The following is an 18124-nucleotide window of genomic DNA, read 5'->3' on the forward strand; positions in this document are numbered from 1 at the left end:
AAGTTTGCCAATGACCATCTGGATGATCCAGAGGAGGAATGGGAGAAGGTCATGTGGTCTGATGAGACAAAACTACAGCTTTTTGGTCTAAACTCCACTCGCCGTGTTTGGAGGAAGAAGAATGATGAGTACAACCCCAAGAACACCATCCCAACCGTGGAGCATGGTGGTGGAAACATCATTGTTTAGGGATGCTTTTCTGCAAAGGGGACAGGATGACTGCACCGTATTGAGGGGAGGATGGATGGGGCCATGTATAGCGAGATCGTGGCCAACAACCTCCTTCCCTCAGTAAGAGCATTGAAGATGGGTCGTGGCGGGTCTTCCAGCATGACAACGACCCGAAACACACAGCCAGGGCAACTAAGGAGTGGCTCCGTAAGAAGCATCTCAAGGTCCTGGAGTGGCCTAGCCAGTCTCCAGACCTAAACCCAATAGAAAATCTTTGGAGGGAGCTGAAAGTCCGTATTGCCCAGCGACACCCCCGAAACCTGAACGATCTGGAGAAGGTCTGTATGGAGGAGTGGGCCAAAATCCCTGCTGCAGTATGTGCAAACCTGGTCAAGAACTACAGGAAATGTATTATCTCTGTAATTGCAAACAAAGGTTTCTGTACCAAATATTAAGTTCTGCTTTTCTGATGTATCAAATACTTATGTCATGCAATAAAATGCAAATGAATTACTTAAAAATCATACAATGTGATTTTCTGGATTTTTGTTTTAGATTCCGTCTCTCACAGTTGAAGTGTACCTATGATAAAAAATTACAGACCTCTACATGCTTTGTGAGTAGGAAAACCTGCAAAATCGGCAGTGTATCAAATACTTGTTCTCCCCACTGTACATATGAGATGAGTAATGTAAAATATGTAAACATTATTAAAGTGACTGGTGTTCCATTATTAAAGTGGCCGGTGATTCCAAGTCTATGTATATGGAGCAGCAGCTTCTAAGGTGCTAGTGATGGCTGTTTAACAGTCTGATGGCCTTGAGATAGAAGTTGTTCTTCGGGCTCTCGGTCCCAGATTTGATGCACCTGCGGAGAGCCCTGCGGTTACAGGCATCAAAAACACAATAGGCTGTGTTTTCCCGCTGTCAAAATTCATGCCATAACCAACTGCTTTACCCGTTAAAACCAGCTTTTGGTTTGGTCTTAAATATATCTATCAGCACTGCCTGAAATTAGCACTTTGGAACATATTTGTAAGAACACACCTGAGAGATGTCCACAACTTCCCATCTGAGTGCAAGGGAGTTGATATAAAACAAGTCAATTGTTAAACTTCGAATTAGGGCTGGAAAATGCCAGTGTGACATTTTTTTTTTTTTTTTTTTTTACAATTTTACAAACTCTTGTGCATTTGACACTAGTGATGCCGTAACGCCAGCCGGAAATAGAACCTCAGAACTTCAGTATTTAGAGTATTAATATTTATTGGGGATCCCCCCCGCCATTGGAAAACTCTTAGCTTCAACACATAATGGACTCCACACAACATGCCAGGGCCGGCTCTAGCCTTTTGGGGGCCCTAAGCGAGATTTGGTTAGGCGGGGGCCCCTAACACCTTGGCGATGGAGAGAAAAATGTATTTCCTGCAATCCTATACAATACCATGGAAGAGTAGAGAAAACTTGGTAATTTTAAAACACATTTTCTGCAATTCTACTCTTTTTACAAAGGGGTTTTGTTATATCGTTTTGTAATGAATGAATGAGAATGACAAATGCAAATTAATGGGGGTGTCACGACTTCCACTGAAGGTGGCTCCTCTTCCTGTTCGGGCGGCGCTCGGCAGTCGTCGTCACCGGTCTACTAGCTCCCACCGCAGGTGGCTCCTCTTCCTGTTCAGGCGGCACTCGGCGGTCGTCGTCACCGGTCTACTAGCTGCCACCGAAGGTGGCTCCTCTTCCTGTTCGGGCGGCGCTCGGCGGTCGTCGTCACCGGTTTACTAGCTGCCACCGATTCCCTTTTCCTTTTCTGTTGGTTATGTCTGTATTGGTTTCACCTGTTTCTCATTGTGGGTTTGGTTTAGGGCTATTTAAGCCGGTTATGCCCGCCTGCTTTTGTGCAGGCTTGTTTCTCTGTTCTGTTTGTGGTCATTCGGTCATTATTTTGCCTATTCTTTTTGGCGTGACCTGTTTTATCGGAATAAATGCGATTTTCCCTAAACCTCTGCTCTCTGCGCCTGACTCCGCACCCACCACTCCTAGCTCCGTGACAGGGGTCCCCTGGAGGTCAGGACCTTTGGGCACGTGAGTCGGTGTTCTTGCCCAGTTTAGATAGCCGGCTACACTAACTACCAATCTAAGAATTGTTAGCTGAATGGCTAATTGAGTGACTGTCAGTGAATGTTATATCATTCACTGACACTAATACACCTGCTGCATTATACTATTCTAATATTCTCAGTAAGAAGTTGATACCCCGACTGAGTTCCAAACATTGGAACCCTAAGTGACCGCTTATGTCGCTTATACCTGGAACCGGTCCTTCAATGTGCCATGTACTGAGTACACATTTCCCCTTACTAGACTTAGACTGTGGTCCCGAATCAACCTTCCACCCCCCCAATAACAATTTTTATGCTACTGTTTCATATATACATAAATGTGCCTGTTCTGATTCAAACACACCATGTGTCAAACATTAAATATTTATTATGGAAAATGTAATGATTCTGAGAACACTCAGGAAAACGTACAGAACACTCAGGAAAACGTACAGAACACTCAGGAAAACGTACAGAACACTCAGGAAAACGTACAGAACACTCAGGGGAACATACAGAACACTCAGGAAAACGTACAGAACACTCAGGGGAACATACAGAACACTCAGGAAAACGTACAGAACACTCAGGAAAACGTACAGAACACTCAGGGGAACATACAGAACACTCAGGAAAACGTACAGAACACTCAGGAAAACGTACAGAACACTCAGGAAAATGTACAGAACACTCAGGGGAACATACAGAACACTCAGGGGAACATACAGAACTCTCAGGATAACATACCTAACACCCAGGAGAACATAGAGAACACTCAGGGGAACATACAGAACTCTCAGGATAACATACCTAACACGCAGGAGAACATAGAGAACATGCAGGAGAGCATACACAACACTCAGGAGAAAATAGAGAACAAGCAGTTGAACATACATAACACTAAGGAGAACTTACATAACACTCAGGAGAACATAGAGAACATGCAGAACACTCAGGAGAACATACACTCAAGAGAAAATAGAGAATAAGCAGGAGAACATACATTTTATTTTATCTTTATTTTACTAGGCAAGTCAGTTAAGAACATATTCTTATTTTCAATGACGGCCTAGGAACAGTGGGTTAACTGCCTGTTCAGGGGCAGAACGACAGATTTTGTACCTTGTCAGCTCGGGGATTTGAACTTGCAACCTTTCGGTTACTAGTCCAATGCTCTAACCACTAGGCTACCCTGCCACCCCCCATAACACTCAGGAGAACATAGAGAACACATTGTGAATTTGACAAAAATTCAACTGAATTGTGTGATTGATGTAGGCTTGCCTTGGCCTGCTGGTTTTGCCGTATGGTTCTGTCTCAGACAAGTTGGGAGTTCCCTGTCAAGAGGAGATGAATGGAGGCCCGGCTGGCTTAGCTAGCTAGCCTGGAGCCTAAAATGGAGTACGCTAACAAACGTTTTCAATGCTGCAGGAGCTGTGTTTATTTTTGCTTTATTCCGGGACAATGTAGACCGCACAGACTTTTAATGTTGCAAATGTTTGCTTGCAGAGGACTACAGGGGCGAAGTGGCTACTCTTAGCAAACAAGTTGCGAACCTACACAAGCTACGGAGGAACCCACCCCGGCCTACTTTCTCTTTCTCTTCTACCCCAGTAGCCGGACGCCGCTCTCCACAGCCGACTGGTCGGTACTCAGCAGGGATCTCTCCCAGAATGGGTCTCCCCTTTCCCTGGAGAATGGAGTTAGTAGGATGCTCCTAGATTACTTTGTGGATGTTCCTGTTCTCGAGCCTACCAACCAAACTTGGAGATATGTTACTCGCCGTGGAAGCGACCTCTGGCAACGGGGGCCTCCTTAGAGATGTTAAGCCCGGACTGGACACACACCAGAAACAGCTTTGGTGCCCAGTATCCGGTGCCTTCTTCCGTGGCGGCTTCCAATTAGAGATTGGATCCGGAGGTACCCGCGCCTGCATCCAATGTTCTGTCTTCCTCTCCAGTGGCTTCTACCTCAGGTTTAGAACCTCAGAAATCCCACCCTCATCAGACTGTGAGACTGTCTGAGATTCCGGCCCATTCATCATCCATGATGGGTACTACAGCTGGTTCGGGTCCATCGGGCCAGGCACCCTTTGGTCCTCCAGAGGTTTGCGAAACCACTCAAGGTGAAAAAACGTCTGGACCTCCTCAACCATTGCACCAGCTGTCGTCATCGGAAGTTCTATGGTAAGAAACATCTTGGTTCCCGAGGCAATAACCCTGTGCTATCCTGGAGTACGAGTACAGGACATTACAAGGCTGCTTCCGACCATTCTAGGACAGATGCTGACGCTGTCGTAGTCCAAATTGGGTCAAATGACATTAGGGCTCTGAACGTCTGAAAATGTATTTTAAAGAACTGATTCTAGCAATGGATGATTCCAAAAGGTCTGGCACCATCGTTGGGTGTGAAATATTAAGCAGACTACTGGCATTACAAACCTCACTAAAATATTTCTGTAGCTCTGTTGGAATCATCAAAATCATCTTAACTTCTGGACTCTGTCCACACATTTCAAGGCTGCTTTGAGACAATGACTTATCAAGGATCCAAGCCCAGCTCAGTTAATCCCTACCATTGTGGCGCAGAGTTGTCATAATTCTTGAGCAAATGTACATTACACCAGGGGCATTGATAGACATAATGTAAGTAACTTCATTTGTGACCCTCTAACTGCCTCTGCTGATCCTACAGCTATTGTATGCAGCAATCATGTGCCTATGAATCCGATTTATACTTTTAGCACAGAGGCGGTGTGCCCTAGTAGGAAGTCCACTGTACAGCTCACCCTGCACTATCAGCTCAAACATAAATAACCTGAGCATGTCTACAAACAGATAAGCTTCCCAGTAAAGCCATAAAAAAATTCAAGCATTGCAGGAAAGTACTAAAAAAGTGCCCACATTAACATATGTAGCCTAAGAAACCAGGTTCATGAAATCAATAACTTGCAGATGACATTCATATTCTATCTATCATATTCTATCATATTCTATATAATATAGATAATATATTTCTCCAACATAATCCAGGTAGGATCAGTAATTACCCAGAGCAGCTGTCTAGGCCACATACTTCTTTTCAATCAATGACATGCCGCTGTCTATGTATGCAGATGACTCAACACGTCATCTACCACAGCGACTGAAATGACTGCACACTTAACAAAGAGCTGCAGTTCGTTTCAGAGTGTGTGGCAAGGAAAAAGTTAGTCCTAAAGTTAGTCCTACATTGTATTTGGGACTAATCATTCACTAAACCCTAAATCTCAACTAAATCTTGTAATGAATTAATTGGAAATTGAGCAAGTTGAGGTGGCTTGGAGTAACCCTGGATTGTCATGGTCAAAACATGTTGATATAACAATAGCTAAGATGGAGAGAAGTCTGTCCATAATAAAGCGCTGCTCTGCCTTCCTAACAAGTAGTACAGGCCCTAGTTTGTTGCACCTGGACTACTGTTCAGTCGTGTGGTCAGGTGCCACTAAGAGGGACGGTACGGCTGGCTCTTAAATATGCACAGAGAGCTAACATGAATAATATCCATGTCAATCTCTCATGACTCAGGGTCGAGGAGAGATTGACTTCATTGCTACTTGTTTTTGTAAGAAGTATCGACATGCTGAGTGCACCAGGATGTTAAACTACTAGCACACAGCTCAGACACCCATGCATAACCCACAAGACATGCCACCAGAGGTCTCTTAACAAATCCCCAACCCCAGAACAGTCTACGGGAGGCGCACAGTACTACATAGAGCCATGACTAAATGGAACTCTATTCCACATCAGGTAACGGATGCAGCAGGAGAATCAGATTCAAAAATCAGATAAAAATACACCTTTATGGAACAGCGAGGACTGTGAAGACACACACACACAGGTACAGACACACACAGACACACAGGTACAGACACACACACACACACAGGTACAGACACACACACACACAGGTACAGACACACACAGACACACAGGTACAGACACACACACACACACACAGGTACAGACACACACACACACACACAGGTACAGACACACACACACACAGGTACAGACACACACACACACACAGGTAAAGACACACACACACACACAGGTACAGACACACACACACACAGGTACAGACACACACACACACACACACAGGTACAGACACATGCATTCGCACACATCAGCTATTATATTATATATATATATATTGTATATTGTAAGATTGCTAAGATGGCGCCGAAGCGGATAGCTGACGCTCCAATTGTGCGATTTTGTTAGTTTTTTTAACCTTGTTTGTAACTTATTTTTTAAACTTATTTTGTACATAATTTTTCTGCTACCGTATCTTATGTCCGAAAATAAGACAGCAAACTGGAAGAAGCGTTTTCCTTTAAAGACGCCTCACAAGTCCTCAACTGGTAGCTTCATTAAATAGTCCCCGCAACACACCAGTCTCAAGTGAAGAGGCGACTCAGGGATGCTGGCCTTCTAGAGTAATTTGCAAAAAAAAATGCCATATCTCAGACTGTCCAACAAAAATAAAAGTTTACGATGGGCATTAGAACACAGACACCGGACAGAGGAACTCTGCCTAGAAGGCCTGCATCCTGGAGTCGCCTCTTCGCTGTTGACGTTGAGACCGGACAGAGTTACTCTGCCTAGAAGGCCTGCATCCCGGAGTCGCCTCTTCGCTGTTGACGTTGAGACCGGACAGAGGAACTCTGCCTAGAAGGCCTGCATCCCGGAGTCGCCTCTTCGCTGTTGACGTTGAGACCGGACAGAGGAACTCTGCCCAGAAGGCCTGCATCCCGGAGTCGCCTCTTCGCTGTTGACGTTGAGACCGGACAGAGGAACTCTGCCTAGAAGGCCTGCATCCCGGAGTCGCCTCTTCGCTGTTGACGTTGAGACCGGACAGAGGAACTCTGCCTAGAAGGCCTGCATCCCGGAGTCGCCTCTTCGCTGTTGACGTTGAGACCGGACAGAGGAACTCTGCCTAGAAGGCCTGCATCCCGGAGTCGCCTCTTCGCTGTTGACGTTGAGGCCGGACAGAGGAACTCTGCCTAGAAGGCCTGCATCCCGGAGTCGCCTCTTCGCTGTTGACGTTGAGACTGGTGTTTTGCGGGTACTATTTAATGAAGCTGCCAGTTGAGGACGTGTGAGGCGTGCTTCTCAAACTAGACAATGTAATGTACTTGTCCTCTTGCTCAATTGTGCACCGGGGCCTCTCACTTCTCTTTCTATTCTGGTCAGAGCCAGTTTGTGCTGTTCTGTGAAGGGAGAAGTACACAGCATTGTATGAGATCTTCAGTTTATTGTCAATTTCTCGCATGGAATAGCCTTCATTTCTCAGAACAAGAACAAACTGACGAGTTTCAGAAGAAAGTTATTTGTTTCTGGCCATTTTGAGCCTCTAATCGAACCCACAAATGCTGATGCTCCAGATACTAAACAAATCTAAAGAAGGCCAGTTTTATTGCTTCTTTAATCAGGACAACAGTTTTCAGCTGTGCTAATATAATTGCAAAAGGCTTTTCTAATGACCAATTAGCCTTTTAAAATAAACAGGAGTGATGTTTGCTATATACAGTATATGCCTACGTAGATATTCCATAAAAAATCTGCCATTTCCAGCTACAACAGTCATTTAAAACATTAACAATGTCTACAGTGTATTTCAGATCAATTTGAGGTTATTTTAATGGACAAAAAAATGTGCTTTTCTTTCAAAAAGAAGGACATTTCTAAGTGACACCAAACTTTTGAATGGCAGTGTATATATATATATATATATATAAAGTGTTTTTCAAGCATCTTTCACATTAAATAACAAAGTAGACACTTTGAAGTGTAAGGAACCTACCTCCAAAAACCCTTAAGTATAAGTGTCTACTTTGTTATTTCATGTGAAAGAGGCTTGAAAAACACTTTTTAGTCTGAAGTTGGATAATTACTTTGCATGTGTGTAGGGCAGTCGAGGCAGCGCTCCTAAACACCTCTGCTTTGTTGGAGAATAGCAGATACTACAACATTTGCTTAAACAATCGGTGACACATGTAATCGGTGTGTGCAAGTTGTCATCTTCTGCTCCCAGTCCAGAGTGTTTCTCGCATTTGTTGTGTGAGCATTGAGTGGTCTTGATCTATGGCACGACATTCTCCCGTATCCCAACTACTCGGGAAATTAGTATTTTTCCCGATCGCTGGCCCTCTCTAGAAGCAGGTAACCACGGGTGACAGCTCCCAAAGAATGGGTGCTATCCGTCTTCGGTTTTGGGGGTGGTGTTGCCACCACAGCAGGCATCAGGGGCATTTCTCTATTGGTCACTCCTGTGTCTTCCCTGGGTCTACCCTGTGACCAAGGGCATTGGCGTCAACTGGCAGGGCAGCAGAACAGGGCAGAGTCCAGATGGCATCGGGCCCTCTCGCCCACACACTCGCCCACTCCTGCCCTTGCATCGCCACCAGGCATGTGGCACAGAACGAGCGTGCCAACTGCTCGCCAGGACGCAGGACCCAAAATAATGGAAAAGCCCAGCCCTCGGTTTAACATCGCTCCTTCTGAGTCCCTTCTACCATCATCCATCACCGAAATGAATCGAAACCGCAGGATGGCCAAAACCATATTTATAGCCGACTGGATATTCTCTTTTTGTACTTCGTGGAAGAAAATGAGAGGAACTTGATCTGCTCCCATGACAACGAGAATGAAATACTTTTAAAATGATCATATGCGCTAATAGATTTTTGGGAATACAATAAAGCTTCGGGCCTGGAGTCTGGGCCCCGGATAGAGGACCAGTAAATGAAGTGCAAATGAACGATGACACCGAATCAATATGTAATGAAATTAGACGGAGGAGTCTTCTCCCCGGCAGTTAGATTATCCCTAATTATGAAGGGGCAGAGACCAGTCCCGAAAGTATCGATTATAACATTTCATTTCGGAGATAATTTCTATAATTATAATTTTCTGTCTTTTCTAATTGTGTTCAGGTGCGAGATGCCCTCGTACGTTTTCTCAAATGTGCAATTAGATATTGAGCCAAAGGGCGGATCAAATCACCATCTCAACGTTATTGTTTAAACACACTTTAGACTGTATTAATGAACACACAGAAGCTGATTCAGAGGACTGAAACCATTGTTGCATATAGATAGAAGAACAGATTTATTAGGAACTGTGTCCACTCTACAGTCAGTTCCATGTTACAGAATGGATGAAAAAAATCCCTTTGGGCTTTGATGGCAGATGGCACTACACTGCTGCGGTGTGTCTCGATGAAGTGCCGGCAGTCTATAGCAGTGTGTGTCTGTGTGTGTGCGTGTGCGTGCGTGTGTATGTGTGTCTGTGTGTGTGTGTGTCTGTGTGTGTGTGTGTGTGTGTCACAGGGGCAAGTGGTGACAAACGATGGCAAATTGAAGTGAAAGCCCCCTGCTGCTTCCTCACCATGCCAACCGAGGTTCAGAGGGGAGGAGGAGAGGAGGCTGAGAGAAATGGCATTCAGAGATACACACACACACACAGAGATACATACACAAACAGAGATACATTCACACACACACACACACACACACACACAGATACATACACACACACAAACACACAGAGATACATACACACACAGAGATACATACACACACACACACAGATGCATACACACACAGAGATACACACACACACACACACACACACACACACACACACACACACACAGAGAGATACATACACAAACACACACACAGATACATACACAAACACACACACTCACAGATACATACACAAAAACACACAGACAGATACATACACAAACACACACACACACAGATACATACATAAACACACACATCCACAGATACATACACAAACACACACACACACAGATACATACACAAACACACAGAAACACACACACACACACACACACACACACACACACAGATACATACACAAAACAAACACACAGATACATACACAAACACACACACACACAGATACATACACAAACACACAGAAACATACACACACACACACACAAACACACACACACACACACACAGATACATACACAAACACACACACACACAGAGATACACATACAGAAACATACACACACACACAGAAACATACACACACACACACACACACAGATACATACACAAACACACACACACACAGAGATACACACACAGAAACACACACACATACACAGGGCTGTCACAGGGGTCTTTAAAAAGAGGCATAGGTTGGATGAAGGGGAAATTCCAAATAGATGCCTCTTTCTAATGCAGACACAAATCACAAAACAACATCCCTTATCTAAAGAATGTAAAAGTGTATCATGAATGGACCGACTTATCTAGAGAATGTAAAAGTGTATCATGAATGGACCGACTTATCTAAACCACCAAGTGCAAACAGTCAGTATCTGGATAATATGTGTGCAATGCTTGATAATATATGTGATATTAACAGAGAGGTTTCTGGGTGATTTAAACTATTGACTGGCTGCCCACTCAAGAAAAAACTTCAAAGTGTAATCAGTGCCTGCAATCTGGTTCAGGTTTTCAGTCACTTTACCAGGGTAGTAAATGGCAGAAATCATCAACATGTATTGATCACATCTTTACTAATGCTGCAGAAATTAGCTTCAAAGTATTATCCAAATCCATTGGATGTAGTGATCACAATATAGTAATGTCTAGGAAAACCAATGTTCCAAAATGCTGGGATTAATATAGTGTATAAGAGGTCATACAATAAGTTTTGTAAGTGATTCATATCTTGATGATGTAAGTCATATTTGCTGGTCTGTGGTGTGTAATGAGGAGCAACCAGACGCTGCTGGTCTGTGGTGTGTAATGAGGAGCAACCAGACGCTGCTGGTCTGTGGTGTGTAATGAGGAGCAACCAGACGCTGCTGGTCTGTGGTGGGTAATGAGGAGCAACCAGATGCTGCTGGTCTGTGGTGTGTAATGAGGAGCAACCAGACGCTGCTGGTCTGTGGTGTGTAATGAGGAGCAACCAGACGCTGCTGGTCTGTGGTGGGTAATGAGGAGCAACCAGATGCTGCTGGCCTGTGGTGTGTAATGAGGAGCAACCAGATGCTGCTGGTCTGTGGTGTGTAATGAGGAGCAACCAGACGCTGCTGGTCTGTGGTGTGTAATGAGGAGCAACCAGACGCTGCTGGTCTGTGGTGTGTAATGAGGAGCAACCAGACGCTGCACTTTACACATTTATGAAATTGCTTAATCCAGTCACTAATAAGCATGCACCCATTAAGAAAATTACTGTAAAAAATGGTTAAATCCCCGTGGATTGATGAGGAATTGAACAATTGAATGGTAGAGAGGGATGAGGCAAAAGGAATGGCAAATAAGTCTGGTTGTACAACCGATTGGCAAAAATACGTCAATTTGAAAAATCATGTGACTAAACTGAATAAAAAGAAGAATAAACTATACTATGAAACAAAGATAAATGACAGTATAAAGCTGTGTAGCCCCTTGATTTTAGTGTTAAGCAAAAAGGCAAACTCAGCTCCCATCAGTTCATTGAATCACATGGCTCATTCATCACAAAACACACTGATATTGCCAATTACTTAAATTATTTTTTAATGGGCAAGGTTAGAACACGTATACGTGACATGCCAAAAACAAACAATGACACTACACATCCAAACCTTATCAAATTGTGAAAGACAAGCATTGTAATTTTGAATTCCGCAAAGCGAGTGTGGAAGCGATGACAAATGATTGTTGTCTATCAACAATGACAAGCCACCAGGGTCTGACAACTTGGATGGAAAATTACTGAGGATAACAGTGGACCATGTTGCTACTTCTATTTGCAATATATTACATCTAAACCTGCTAGAAAGTGTATGCCCTCAGGCCTGGAGGGAAGCACAAGTCATTCCCCTCCGCCTATACACTGTATGGACAAAGTCGATCACGTGACACCATTCATTCCTATCTGAAGACTCAGTAGTGAATTGAAGCTATATTAAGTGGGTTAAAATGGCGTCTTCAGGAGACATAACATTAGGAATTGCCAGGGACCTCACGGTACTTACGTGCCGATACGTTATGTACGTATTCTGATTATCACGATCCTATATATGTTTTGTGATTCAATACTGCGATTTTATTGCGATTTTTTATTTATTTTATTTTATTTCACCTTTATTTAACCAGGTAAGCAAGTTGAGAACAAGTTCTCATTTACAATTGCGACCTGGCCAAGATAAAGCAAAGCAGTGCGACACATACAACGACACAGAGTTACACATGGAGTAAAACAAACATACAGTCAATAATACAGTAAAAAAAAAACAAGTCTATATACAATGTGAGCAAATTAGGTGAGAAGGGAGGTAAAGGCAAAAAAGGCCATGGTGGCAAAGTAAATACAATATAGCAAGTAAAACACTGGAATGGTAGTTTTGCAATGGAAGAATGTGCAAAGTAGAAATAAAAATAATGGGGTGCAAAGGAGCAAAATAAATAAATAAATTAAATACAGTTGGGAAAGAGGTAGTTGTTTGGGCTAAATTATAGGTGGGCTATGTACAGGTGCAGTAATCTGTAAGATGCTCTGACAGTTGGTGCTTAAAGCTAGTGAGGGAGATAAGTGTTTCCAATTTAAGAGATTTTTGTAGTTCGTTCCAGTCATTGGCAGCAGAGAACTGGAAGGAGAGGCGACCAAAGAAAGAATTGGTTTTGGGGGTGACTAGAGAGATATACCTGCTGGAGCGTGTGCTACAGGTGGGAGATGCTATGGTGACCAGCGAGCTGAGATAAGGGGGGACTTTACCTAGCAGGGTCTTGTAGATGACATGGAGCCAATGGGTTTGGCGACGAGTATGAAGCGAGGGCCAGCCAACGAGAGCGTACAGGTCGCAATGGTGGGTAGTATATGGGGCTTTGGTGACAAAACGGATTGCACTGTGATAGACTGCATCCAATTTGTTGAGTAGGGTATTGGAGGCTATTTTGTAAATGACATCGCCAAAGTCGAGGATTGGTAGGATGGTCAATTTTACAAGGGTATGTTTGGCAGCATGAGTGAAGGATGCTTTGTTGCGAAATAGGAAGCCAATTCTAGATTTAACTTTGGATTGGAGATGTTTGATATGGGTCTGGAAGGAGAGTTTACAGTCTAACCAGACACCTAAGTATTTGTAGTTGTCCACGTATTCTAAGTCAGAGCCGTCCAGAGTAGTGATGTTGGACAGGCGGGTAGGTGCAGGTAGCGATCGGTTGAAGAGCATGCATTTAGTTTTACTTGTATTTAAGAGCAATTGGAGGCCACGGAAGGAGAGTTGTATGGCATTGAAGCTTGCCTGGAGGGTTGTTAACACAGTGTCCAAAGAAGGGCCGGAAGTATACAGAATGGTGTCGTCTGCGTAGAGGTGGATCAGAGACTCACCAGCAGCAAGAGCGACCTCATTGATGTATACAGAGAAGAGAGTCGGTCCAAGAATTGAACCCTGTGGCACCCCAATAGAGACTGCCAGAGGTCCGGACAGCAGACCCTCCGATTTGACACACTGAACTCTATCAGAGAAGTAGTTGGTGAACCAGGCGAGGCAATCATTTGAGAAACCAAGGCTGTCGAGTCTGCCGATGAGGATGTGGTGGTTGACAGAGTCGAAAGCCTTGGCCAGATCAATGAATACGGCTGCACAGTAATGTTTCTTATCGATGGCGGTTAAGATATCGTTTAGGACCTTGAGCGTGGCTGAGGTGCACCCATGACCAGCTCTGAAACCAGATTGCATAGCAGAGAAGGTATGGTGAGATTCGAAATGGTCGGTAATCTGTTTGTTGACTTGGCTTTCGAAGACCTTAGAAAGGCATGGTAGGATAGATATAGGTCTGTAGCAGTTTGGGTCAAGAGTGACCCCCCCTTTGAAGAGGGGGATGACCGCAGCTGCTTTCCAATCTTTGGGAATCTCAGATGACACGAAAGAGAGGTTGAACAGGCTAGTAATAGGGGTGGCAACAATTTCGGCAGATAATTTTAGAAAGAAAGGGTCCAGATTGTCTAGCCCGGCTGATTTGTAGGGGTCCAGATTTTTCAGCTCTTTCAGAACTTCAGCTGAATGGATTTGGGAGAAGGAGAAATGGGGAAGGCTTGGGCGAGTTGCTGTTGGGGGTGCAGTGCTGTTGACCGGGGTAGGAGTTGCCAGGTGGAAAGCATGGCCAGCCGTAGAAAAATGCTTATTGAAATTCTCAATTATGGTGGATTTATCAGTGGTGACAGTGTTTCCTATCTTCAGTGCAGTGGGTAGCTAGGAGGAGGTGTTCTTATTCTCCATGGACTTTACAGTGTCCCAGAACTTTTTAGAGTTAGTGTTGCAGGAAGCAAATTTCTGCTTGAAAAAGCTAGCCTTGGCTTTTCTAACTGCCTGTGTATAACGGTTTCTAGCTTCCCTGAACAGCTGCATATCACGGGGGCTGTTCGATGCTAATGCAGAACGCCATAGGATGTTTTTGTGTTGGTTAAGGGCAGTCAGGTCTGGGGAGAACCAAGGGCTATATCTGTTCCTGGTTCTAATTTTCTTGAATGGGGCATGTTTATTTAAGATTGTTAGGAAGGCATTTTTAAAAAATATCCAGGCATCCTCTACTGACGGGATGAGATCAATATCCTTCCAGGACACCCCGGCCAGGTCGATTAGAAAGGCCTGCTCGCTGAAGTGTTTCAGGGAGCGTTTTACAGTGATGAGTGGAGGTCGTTTGACCGCTGACCCATTACGGATGCAGGCAATGAGGCAGTGATCGCTGAGATCTTGGTTGAAGACAGCAGAGGTGTATTTAGAGGGGAAGTTGGTTAGGATGATATCTATGAGGGTGCCCGTGTTTAAGGCTTTGGGGGGGTACCTGGTAGGTTCATTGATAATTTGTGTGAGATTGAGGGCATCAAGTTTAGATTGTAGGATGGCTGGGGTGTTAAGCATGTTCCAGTTTAGGTCGCCTAGCAGCACGAGCTCTGAAGATAGATGGGGGGCAATCAGTTCACATATGGTGTCCAGAGCACAGCTGGGGGCAGAGGGTGGTCTATAGCAGGCGGCAACGGTGAGAGACTTGTTTTTAGAGAGGTGGATTTTTAAAAGTAGAAGTTCAAATTGTTTGGGTACAGACCTGGATAGTAGGACAGAACTCTGCAGGCTATCTTTGCAGTAGATTGCAACACCGCCCCCTTTGGCAGTTCTATCTTGTCTGAAAATGTTGTAGTTTGGAATTAAAATTTCTGAATTTTTGGTGGTCTTCCTAAGCCAGGATTCAGACACAGCTAGATCATCCGGGTTGGCAGAGTGTGCTAAAGCAGTGAAAAGAACAGGGAGGAGGCTTCTAATGTTAACATGCATGAAACCAAGGCTATTACGGTTACAGAAGTCATCAAAAGAGAGCGCCTGGGGAATAGGAGTGGAGCTAGGCACTGCAGGGCCTGGATTCACCTCTACATCGCCAGAGGAACATAGGAGGAGAAGAATAAGGGTACGTCTAAAAGCAATAAGAATTGGTCGTCTAGAACGTCTGGAACAGAGAGTAAAAGGAGGTTTCTGGGGGCGATAAAATAGCATCAAGGTATAATGTACAGACAAAGGTATGGTAGGATGTGAATACAGTGGAGGTAAACCTAGGTATTGAGTGATGAAGAGAGAGATATTGTCTCTAGAAACATCATTGAAACCAGGAGATGTCATTGCATGTGTGGGTGGTGGAACTAATAAGTTGGATAAGGTATAGTGAGCAGGACTAGAGGCTCTACAGTGAAATAAGCCAATAAACACTAACCAGAACAGCAATGGACAAGACATATTGACATTAAGGAGAGGCATCCTTAGTCGAGTGATCAAAAGGGTCCAGGGAGTGGAGAGGTTGGTTTGGGGGTCACGGCGATTTAGACAGCTAGCCAGGACATCGGTAGCAAGCTAGCATAGGATGGAGGTCTGTTGTTAGCCACCTCTTGCGTTCCGTCAGTAGATTAGTGGAGTTCCGTGTTGTAGAGGGGATTAGTCCAAATCACACAACAACAAAAAAATAAAAACAATAGATATAGTTATAGAGGCCCAAGAAGAAACATAATAATAATAAAAATAAATAAATTCTCCGATTGTCTATTCTGAGAGAAGCCGGTAAGACAGCTAACGGTTAGCAGGCCGCAGATGGGCGTTCAGGTAACGTCGCGACGGAGGAGCCAGCCGGATCTCCTTCGGGTAGATAACGTCGGCAGTCCAGTTGTGAAGGCCCGGTGGGGCTCCGCGTAGGCAGTAAAACGGGTCCGGATAGGTGACTGCAGCCCAGGAGTGATTGACGGAGCTCAGGAGTGATTGACGGAGCTGGCTAGCTCCGGAGTAATTGATGTTTGCTCCGGAATCGACGAAAGCAGATAGACACACGGATAGCAGCCAGCTAGCTGTGAGATCCGGGAGTGAATGTCCAGAGAGCAGTTGAAATCCAGGGACATGGAGAGAAAAATCGGTCCGGTATGTTCCGTTCCGAGCCGCGCTGCGCCGTACAAAACTGGCGATAGATTTTCGAGTTAAAGGATAGCTGATGACCACAAACCGTGGTTAGCTGAATACTAACGAGTTGCCAGTAAAGAAGCTAACTAGCTTCTGATTAGCTTCTGGCTAGCTCCTGGCTAGCTTCTGGCTAGCTTCTTGGAGTTTCTGGCTAGCTTCTGGCTAGCTTCTTGGAGGATTGCAGATTTGAGGTAAATAATACGTATTTATACATATCAATTGGTGAGGCAGGTTGCAGGAGAGTGTATTGAAGATGAGTTGATGGAAAATAAAAATAAAATGTATGTGAAAAAAGTTGTAAATATATATATATATACACGACACGACAAGACGAGGACAAAAGACGTCTGAACTGCTATGCCATCTCGGGCATGAAATTTTTTTTTTGATTTGATGTTCCACACATTGCTCACGATTTGTCTGCTGCAGAGAGAAAAGAGAAAGCATGAGAAAATCTAAAAGTTTTGATTAGTCAGGGGAATAAATGGAGAACAAGCTATAGGATGAAAAATAGTGGAGTCTTGGTGCAGGTACAGCAATCGTTACTAGTTATCACAGACACAAAAATCATAATTGTGTCTATTTCTAGAATATATCTTCTTAAAATCTGATTTTAAACCTAACCCTTACCTTAACTATAACTTTAACCACACTGCCAACCTTTTGCCTTAGCTTAACTGTATATTAAGTCCAAAAAACACATTATTGGGTTAATGGATATTGACTTTGTGGCTGTGGTAACTAGTGACAACCAGATAGAGCCGACTACCGCTAGCTAACGCTACCTACAATGTCCCAAAAGATTATAATGGATATGATAGCGTTTGAGCTACTCCAGTAAGTGATGTTGCAGGCTAGCTCAGTGCTGTCCCCTCTCACTGAGTAAAGGCTGACCGGGATACTGCATGTTGCCATTAGCAATTCAAGTATCCTTATCCTGTAACTTCTTCTGTGTGCAATTATGGAAAGAAAATTGGTTAAAGGACATAGATCTGTTGTATAGACCAAGTAAAAATGTTTTTAAACAAAGCTAGTTCTGGTAGTTCCGGGTCGCGAGCGTCAGCAAGCTGGACTTGAGAATGCATAGAAACCATATGCAGACCACGGCCGGACTAGCTAGATTATCTAATGAATCATTTATATAATTAGTTTTTCTAACATTTCTATTATTAAATAACCAACTCTCATGTTATCAAGCCTCCATTTTTTTCTAGACTGTCAGCTAAATAGCTAGTTTGCTTCATTCATGGAGGAAATACTAGCTAGCTAAAAATAAGCTACATTGCTTTGGTTGCAGCTGACAGGTATGCTAGCCAGAGGCTA

Source organism: Oncorhynchus nerka, linkage group LG25, assembly GCF_034236695.1.
Source record: "Oncorhynchus nerka isolate Pitt River linkage group LG25, Oner_Uvic_2.0, whole genome shotgun sequence".
Taxonomy (NCBI): Eukaryota; Metazoa; Chordata; class Actinopteri; order Salmoniformes; family Salmonidae; genus Oncorhynchus; species Oncorhynchus nerka.